The sequence below is a fragment of the Gallus gallus genome, chromosome 2 (assembly GCF_016699485.2).
Source record: "Gallus gallus isolate bGalGal1 chromosome 2, bGalGal1.mat.broiler.GRCg7b, whole genome shotgun sequence".
Lineage (NCBI taxonomy): Eukaryota > Metazoa > Chordata > Aves > Galliformes > Phasianidae > Gallus > Gallus gallus.
Genome location: NC_052533.1, coordinates 145,028,216 through 145,036,855, shown reverse-complemented (window position 1 = coordinate 145,036,855; position 8,640 = coordinate 145,028,216). Strand labels below are relative to the sequence as shown.

At 47.1% G+C, this 8,640-nt stretch overlaps 1 protein-coding gene across 2 annotated transcripts in view; it reads left to right on the top strand.

The window, feature by feature from the left end:
- The first annotated feature begins 638 nt into the window (after positions 1–638).
- Positions 639–8,640, top strand: part of SLC45A4 (solute carrier family 45 member 4) — an 85,576-nt gene continuing 77,574 nt past the window's right edge. For both annotated transcript variants that reach the window (XM_015283236.4, XM_046931084.1), the window contains exon 1: positions 639–754. The gene's annotated coding sequence lies outside the window, so the exon portion shown is untranslated. The remainder of the gene's footprint in view (positions 755–8,640) is intronic.

Here is an 8,640-nt window from a genome sequence, read left to right as displayed (position 1 = left end):
GATTTTAGCCCCTATCCAAGTCCCTCAAGCAGCTCATGCCTGTTCCCTGTCTCCCTGTCTGAGGCTTCAGTAATGACACTTGAGAGATGCTTGATGGAAAGGACCTGGCAGCAGAAAGGCACCCTGCAGATCTGCAGCGGTGCGAAGCAGCCATGTGGAAGAGAGCTTAATGTGAACAACCTTGCCCAGGAAAGATCAACAGAGTCAGCGTCCCTCTACTCCAGCCATGTGGTGCCTGCAACAGTAACCTATGGGCTTAAGCCAGAAGCATCAGTGTGCAGGTTGCAAAAGCTTCTCCACAGCTTGTGACAGTACCCTTCGTGTGTCCTACATCTCACACTGCTGAGCACAGGGCTCTTGCCTACCCTGTGGCTACAACATTTGCTTGCTTTTTTAACAGCAGTGCCGAAGGGAGAAGAGAGATTTCCACCCTCACCGTGAAATCTACCCCAGAAAATCCCAAGTCTTAAAGCAGAGGAACTTGTAAGCTAACGCTTTACCTCTGGGTTAAAAACCATCCCATATATTAGCAGGATTTTTTTTTTTTCCCTTTCCTGAATATGTGCTGATCTCATTCATCTTGGGAAAAGCACTGGGTGTTCTCATCCAGGCTCTACCTGGCAAGCTGCACACGCTGTGGCAGAGGGAGCGAACTTCTGAGCAGGCTCTGCAGTGGTGCTGCTGGGCTTCTTCTGCTTTCCTTCTAGAGCAAGAGCGTGGCTTCTTCACCCGGCATTCCTGGGAGAGATGAAGGGTAAGTCAGCGAATCAGCTCCGCGCGCCGCGAGCATCCCCTGCTTTCTGCCATTGGGTCGGGATTTATCAGCAGCCGGGCAAGAAGCGTCTGCAGGGCTTCCTCCCCCAGTCTCCTACACAAGGAGAAAACAAGCGAGTGTTTTTTCATGTGCCGTTTGCAGGCAGGTTGCGAGCTGTGCTAGGAGAATAAATCAATGGGGAACGTTCCTGCTGCTATTTTAAACACAGAGAAACCGCTGGCTAGCAACACCGAATTGCTGCATCAAGCCAAGAGCAGCAGCAGAGGGATCAGCTGCCCCTACAGCAGGGAACCCCCACACTGCCGCCTGCACTGATGCGTGGGCTGCGTGGCTGCTTCGCTGTGTCGGTGCATTTGCTCACGGTGGCGGCGCGGTGGTATGTCGGCTGCTGGATGCCCTGGTGCTTCATTTCAGTGCCGAGGTTAAACACGAGTCGCAGCTGAGCTACTCAAAGGGATCCCCACTGCTGCCCATGTGAGTGCTGCATGCCTGGCTCCAAAGGGGAATGCAGCTCTTGCAGGGGGGCTGCTGAAAACTGTGTCTGTCCGGAGCCACTGGAGTTGTTTGCCCAGGAGAGGATGGGAAAAGGGTGCGCTGTGGGCTCATTGCATCCGCTGGGTGCTGCTGGAGGCAGTGTGTGAGATGAAAGGTGGCATCTGAGAATACAGCACAGCAACTCCTTGCATAAAAATAATGGATATTGCAGATCTGGCTGCTGCAGGAAATGTTCCCTCTGGAAATTGTAGCATACGGAATGAGAAAAGCAATTATGTGGGTTCTGCTGCAGCTCTTTTTTGTGGGGTTAATGTGGGGAGAGGATGTTTACTGGCAGTTAAATGAGGCAGCCTGGGAGGCTGGATAAGAGGCAGAATTAGCAGATCAGGCTGCTGTTCAAAAACGGTATCCTTATCTCACAGCATCACACCGATCAATTTGATCTTGTCTTATTAAAAACAAAACAAATTCAGATATGGTACCCATTTTGAAAAGCCCATACACCACGGTGATGAGCACCACTGAATCCAGTGCTGGTTAAGTGCCAGGCCCTTAGCAGAAATGATGTTTGTGCAAGCAAAACTGCTGTTGGAGGAAAAGGCTCATTTACAGAGGGGGATTTTTGTGTGTGAATTGGGAAGAAGAGGGATGAAAGCTGAGAAATACTCTCTGTAACCCCAGCCTGACTGCAGCTGGTCAAACATAATGGTTTATCACAGCTGTGATGCCAGGTATGATGCAGGGCTGTGCTTTTAAAAACAGAAGCCCAGCTGGGTTTAACGTGACGATTACTCCTGGTGCTTTCAGTACTCACAATCTCATAGCTAAAACTGCATCTTGTTTCTAAAAATCTAGTGTTGGATGCCCATTGCCACTATTGATGGATGTAGGATTGATCCTTCCATTGTCTATGAATGGAGGGATCAATCCTGCGTGGTCACTACGTGCTACAGGGCTGGCACAGCCCTTCCTCCCCTTCTCTCTGCCTTCCCTGGCACACATAGTGGTGATGGGTGGACTGCTGAACCAGATGATCTCACTGGTCTTTTCCAATCTTAATGATTCTATGATTCTGTGATTCTGTATCAGTCCTGGTCCTTGGAAAGTTGGGGAAATGAGGTCTCTAGCATGTTGCCTGAGGTCTGATCTCCAGGGAGCAGGGGGCTCCAAGGTAACTGCATTGATTCCCAGGGGACATGATACCTGTGCTAAATGCATCAGGACTGACCACCACCAAAATATTCAGCAGTGGAAGGGCACTTATTCTGCGGCAGTAGCAGCCTGTCCCAGATTGCTACTACATTTGCTTTCACTGCATTTTTTCTCCTACTAAATTCACAGTCTGGATTTTCGTTGTTGTTGTTTTATGTTGCTAAATTAAAGGGTCCTCTGTAATGAGCAACCATATTAAAATGAGCCTTATCACTCTCTACAACTCCGTGAAAGGAGGTTGTGGTGAGGTGAGGGTTGGCCTCTTCTCCCAGGTAACTAGCAATAGACAAGAGGGAATGGCCTCAAGTTGCACCAGGGGATGTTAGGTTGTTGGATATTAGGAAAAACTCCTCTAAAAGAGTGGTCGGGTGCTGGAACAGGCTGCCCAGGGAGGTGGTGGAGTCGCTGCCCCTGAAGGTGTTCACAAAGAGTATAGATGCAGCACTGAGGGACGTGGCTTAGAGCAGTCACAGGCCTGAGTTGATGGCTGGACAAGATGATCTTTTGGTCTTTTCCAACCTCAATAATTCTGTGATTCTATTAGACCTCACGCTTGAAACCAAAGGAGTTGAGTGCTGCAGGCACTTGTAGCAATGGTTCTGATGATTTTAACCTTGGAGACTACAGGAATTGAGCTCAGAATAACATCACTATTGCTGGAAAGGCTAGAGGAACAGTGGTAGAAGAGTAAGATTGGTACAGAAGGGAAAGCTTGCAGCTCTCCAGCTTGCAGGAGCTATTCCTGGTGTGTTTCAGTCTTCATCTGAGATAGAAATAGCTGCAAGGGCCAATAGAAGGCAGCAAGGGCTGTCCCTTTGCAGCAGCAGGCATGCAGATAGTTCATCAAGCAGTGCTTGAGAGGAGGTTCCGGCTAACATCTTGGTGTTCCTGCCATTTTTTTTTCTTGAAAACTTAATGCCGATTCCTTCTGAGCATCCAAAACACTTTTGTTCTGTGTAGGTGACAGAGCACTGGCACAAGTCGCCCAGTGAGGTTGTGGGATCTCCTCCTTGGAAGTCTTCAAGAGCTGCCTGGATGTGGTCCTGGCACCCTGCTCTGAGTGTCTCTGCTTGAGCAGAGATTGGACCACATAGACACAGAGGGCCCTTCCAATCTCAATCATTTTGAGCCTGTGACAAATGCTCTGGATGACAATGACTCTCTTCATCCACCTCTGAAGCATGGTCATGGCTTTGTTTAACAGGCATTGGGAACCTATACCTAATCTGCCATGGAAGTGGGTATAGCATTTTGGCCCTGCCATTTACCCATCTTCCCACTGTGATTTATTCTGGCTAAAAAAAGAGATCAAGCACCACAAACAAATTTGTCTTGGATGAGCTGCCTTCCTGGACTGATACCCACTGAATGCCCCTATCTACCCTGAAATCATCTGCAAGTTGCTTTGAGATGGATCCAAACACCAAGGAATCAAAACTAGGTGAGGGCAAACATTTCCAGCATCCCAGAGCAACGGGAATTAGCACACATGCACAACAAACACCTTGCTAGCAGCTGCAAGCATGCAAGAAAACACTAACCTGAACAGCAGCCAGACCATTTTTCTCTATGCTAATGCACCATTCTTGAGCAATTTTTCCAGCACATCCCACGCAAACAGGTTTTCCTTGAACGCTGCACAGCAGCATTTGCCAGGTTTTCTTTTTCTAATTGCAAAGGCTCGGAGGACTCTCATGTACCACTTGGTGTCTCTGCTCTGTGAAGCAATGGGAGTGATGTAGCCTCAGGGGGCTCAGGGACCAAAATTTGGCACTGAACCAGTGTGGGTTTCATTGACCCTATTTGATGTGAGCAGCTCTGTCAAAGTCAAAGCATCACAAAAGGGCTGAGGATGGAAGGGACATCTGAAGGTCATCTGGTCCAAGCCCTGCTAACCTACAGCAGGTTACCCAAGTCAAGATCCCAACATTCCACAGAGGTCTCAGACCTTCAGCTTGGCACATACATAAATGTCTACTAATGTGTCCTCCCTATTCTCATCACAGGAATAACCCTCCCAGGAAGGGCATCTTGATTCTTTGAAGTTGACATACACTGTAGAAACTGTTGATGCTCAGGTTCACTCAACATCATCTATTAGTCCATGGGATAGTTTGCTAGTTTAGCTAAGATCTTGGTGATCAAAGGGCTGTGGAGGAAGCATGGACAGTGTCTTTAAGGTTCTGGATATAGCTGAAGTACCACGTATTTCCCAACTGGCTCAGTGTAGCCACCCTGAGTTTGAGGCACTGTGAAAACACAGTTTTTAAGGCCTCATTTAACCCAATTTATCAACTTCAGCCATGTGATGGTACCTCAGGGGCAGTCAGGATGCCAGCACACAACCTCGATTTGCCTTCAACCCCTTCAGCCCACAGGCACACACCAGGCACTAGATCCTTCTTCCTGGCCCTACAAAATCCTCCAGAACATCTCTCCACCTGCTTATGGAATCTGAGAGCCACGTGCAAGATTCCAGTGAAGGTTCAATCTACCCCAGGGCACAGTGTCCACAGGATGCAAACATGGGTTAAGCCGTCTCCTGTTTGTCTGCCCTTTGGAACCTTTGACCCAATTTGAAGATCAGGGGGAAAATAGTATTGAATCAAAAGAACAAAATAAAATTTTCCCATGTGGTCTCATTATGAAAAAAATAAAATAAAAAAAATTTCTAGTTATTCTTTGACCAAATTTGATCACCCTGAAAAGTTCATTAATTTTAATACACACACAAAAAAGGTTGAGATTATATAAAATCTGCTTTCCCCAGTTTTTTTTATCCAAATGTGACCTTCAGTTTACTTGGTCATGATGAATCTTTGGCTTTTAACTTCTCTCAGATAAATTAATTTTGAGCCCCAGACAAACAAAGTGAGCGGAAATTGAATATTTCCATTTATCTGAAATGTGTCACACTGAATAATGTTTGGAGAAGAAAAGGCTTGGGAAGACCTGATAGCAGCCTTTCAGGATCTGAATGGGGACAATAAGAAGGGGACACTCTTTAGCAGGGTCTTTTGTGACAGGACAAGGGGAAATGTTTTCAAACTACAGGAGTTTAGATTGGACATAAGGTAGAAGTTTCCTACATTAAAGGGAACAGGTTGCCCAGAAAGGTGGTGGATGCCCCATCCCTGGAGACATTCAAGGTGGGGCTGGAGGAGGCTTTGAGCAATGTAACCTAGATGTAGATGTCCCTGTGCATTGCAGGGGAGCTGGACTAAATGACCTTTAAGGGTCCCTTTCGACTCAATTCTATGATTCTATGAAACTTGTTTCATAGTACAGTTTTACAGGGGAGAGAAGAGCAAACTCTGGAGTTAGGCACAGGCAGAAGGATCACTATCCCTGTGCAATACTGGAAGCAGATGGATCAGCTTGATGCATCTCTTGTATATGTTTTTTCAGACCTATTTTGGAGTATTTGCCATTTTTAGCTAATTGTTAAGCACAGGAGAAGTTTCTGGCTGGGATCACAACCATGTCATTAGCTGGGGACTCCTGTATTTGAATCCCGTGTTCATAACCTGAGCCTCAGGAGTGAAGAAACAGTGGCAACTGTTAACATACTCCATAGTTCTCATCTAAATATACCAACCACTTGAATCTCTCCTCAGCACACAGCATTAGGCTGCAGAGCCTATCAGGAAGCTTTGGCAGACACGGCAGGGAGACTGGAAGTTCTTGGCATCCACTTTGACAAGTCCATTGTGCCGAGCAGAACAGTGGCCTCTTCTGCAGCCGGGCAAGAGCTGTGGCTCTCCACACGTTGCACGGGCACAAAGGCCTGCAAGTGAGGGAGCCAGGCCCACGTCGTCTCTTTGTATGTAGTCTGGGCAGACACATCCAGGTCACTCACTCCAGACAGCATTCACGACCTGCATTTTTGCCATCTTCCAGTTGCCTGGAGGGGAGCTCGGTGCCTTGGCAGCAGATCCATTGCAGTCCCCAGGGTCCCTGGAGCATGGCCGGAGCGTGTGGCAGCTCAGGGACTTGGGATGGTGCCACCATGGCCTGCTTGGATGTGAGGTGCCTCACGTACAACCACAGTGCCTTTTGGGTTCATTTGGGCACAAAGCTCATTCCTCACTGGCTGAAGAGACATTCAAGGACAGGTTGTAGCTGCAGCTCACCCTCTCCTTCCTTCTCCTTGCTCCCTGTACTACTGGTTTTGGCTGTGATACAGTTAACTCCTAGGAAGAGCAGATGCAAACGGGAATGAAGGTAATCCACAGCCAAGTCTATAGTTATCTCTCCCCATGCCTTGGAATACAGTATTCAAACTTTGGGTAGTGTTTGAAAATGGGTAATTGAGCAGGAAAGGCAGTATTTTGGCAGCTATGAAAAGGAAAGGCAAGCTTTATCCATGCCCTGGAGAGAAAGGGGAATGTTGGCGGAGTATGAGGAAGGAGACTCAGCCATACTTCTTGTTGGGCTAACAGGAAACAAAATGGCTTGATGATGGCTTTCATGTTCACAGGGCAGCTCATAGTTCTGTATGCCCTTCCTGTGCTTACTTGCGCGGCATTTTTATGAGATCCCCCTTACACCTTTGAGAAGGAATAAAAAAGCATGCAATAGTCCATTCTTCTAGGAGGTCTTGCCTTTTGTTGGCCAGCTATCCATCCCAAGAAATACTTTTCTCTGCCACCCTGGAGAGAGAACCAAAAGTACAGGAGCAGCTGAAAAAGACCAACATGCTGCAGCAAACCTGACACCTTCTGCAACATTCTGAGAGAGCAGAAACTTTGCTTGCTTTGTTTCTACACAACCGATCAATCGAAAGCAGTCAGTGGAACTCAGTGGATTAGCACACTCCTACAGGATGTTGGGGCAGCCAGAGCTGAACACGTACACTTGACACACGCACACATAGATTGTCTGGTGAGACTTCAAATCCTCCTGCTGGCTCCTTTTGGTCTCAGTAAGGAAACGCCCATTCAGAGCAACCAGTTTGGATGGCAAAAAATGCCATATAAAAAAATCCTCACAACCTGCTCCCTGGGGACTGGGAGTCTCCTGTGGAGGCATTTCATTGCTCTGACAGTGAAGAAAAACAAACTATGATATGCTCTGATATGATTAAAAATAATATAATGTCTCATTCTCTTAGCCATGGATGGGGTGTAAACCAGGTCTGAACTTCCCTCTCTAGAAACACTGCAGGTTCAGTCCAGGGTTAGAATCCTAGAATCACAGAATTGTTTGAGTTGGAAGCAACCCTTAAAGGACATCTAGACCAACTCCCCTGCAATGAACAGGGACATCTACAGTTAGGTTCCTCTCCTCCAGCCCCATCCTGCATGTCCTTCTACAGCAGCAGTTTCACACACATTCCTGAAACTGAAAATCAGACTTGCCAGGCTGACACTTTATTCCTGGACAAAGCCGATGATCATTCCCTCCCAGGCATGTCAAGCTGCCTTCCTCACATTCAGAAAAGCTTTTCCCCTGAAATTTTGTCTTCTTGCAGTTTCTGCATCTTGTTCTGCCTTGTTATCTTCCTCCCTCTTTATTTCTCTTTCATATGCTTCCTTTATTCCCTCCTCTAGCCTCTGATGGTTCACACAGGCATGTGTGTTTGATTATTTTTTCAGGGATCACTCATCGACAGGAGCAAATTCAGCATCCTCACTGCTGCTAAGAGCATCATTCTATTCCAGAGCAAATCTTTTGATACCTTTCGCCCTACATACTTGCTTAGACCTCTCTCTCCTACATCATCCCATTGCTGTTTAATTAGTATTTAAAGGTCAGCTTGGCTAAAATAGAGTTTTCATAGAATCACAGAATATCCTGAGGTGGAAGGGATGCAGAAGGATCATCGTGTCCAAATCCCTCACACCACTCCCTCTGGTCCTGTCGCTGTCACAAGAGAGCAGAGCTGTCTAGTGCTGCTTTGGTGCTGACGATGCTCCAGCTACTGTTGCTACAAGGAAAAAAAATCAAGGCAGAACTGTTCAAGTTTTGAGTTCCTGAAAAATCTGTTTATATCAGCTCAAAAAAAGCAAGGTTAGAACCTGGGTGGAAAATCCTCTCCATATCTGATGCTCAGTGGGTGCACCTCTGCCAACCAGCATTGTATTTAGTTACTATAGGTGCTGCCTCTCCTCTGCTACCCTTACTACCTGTATCTTTCTACATAGCACCTACCTGCC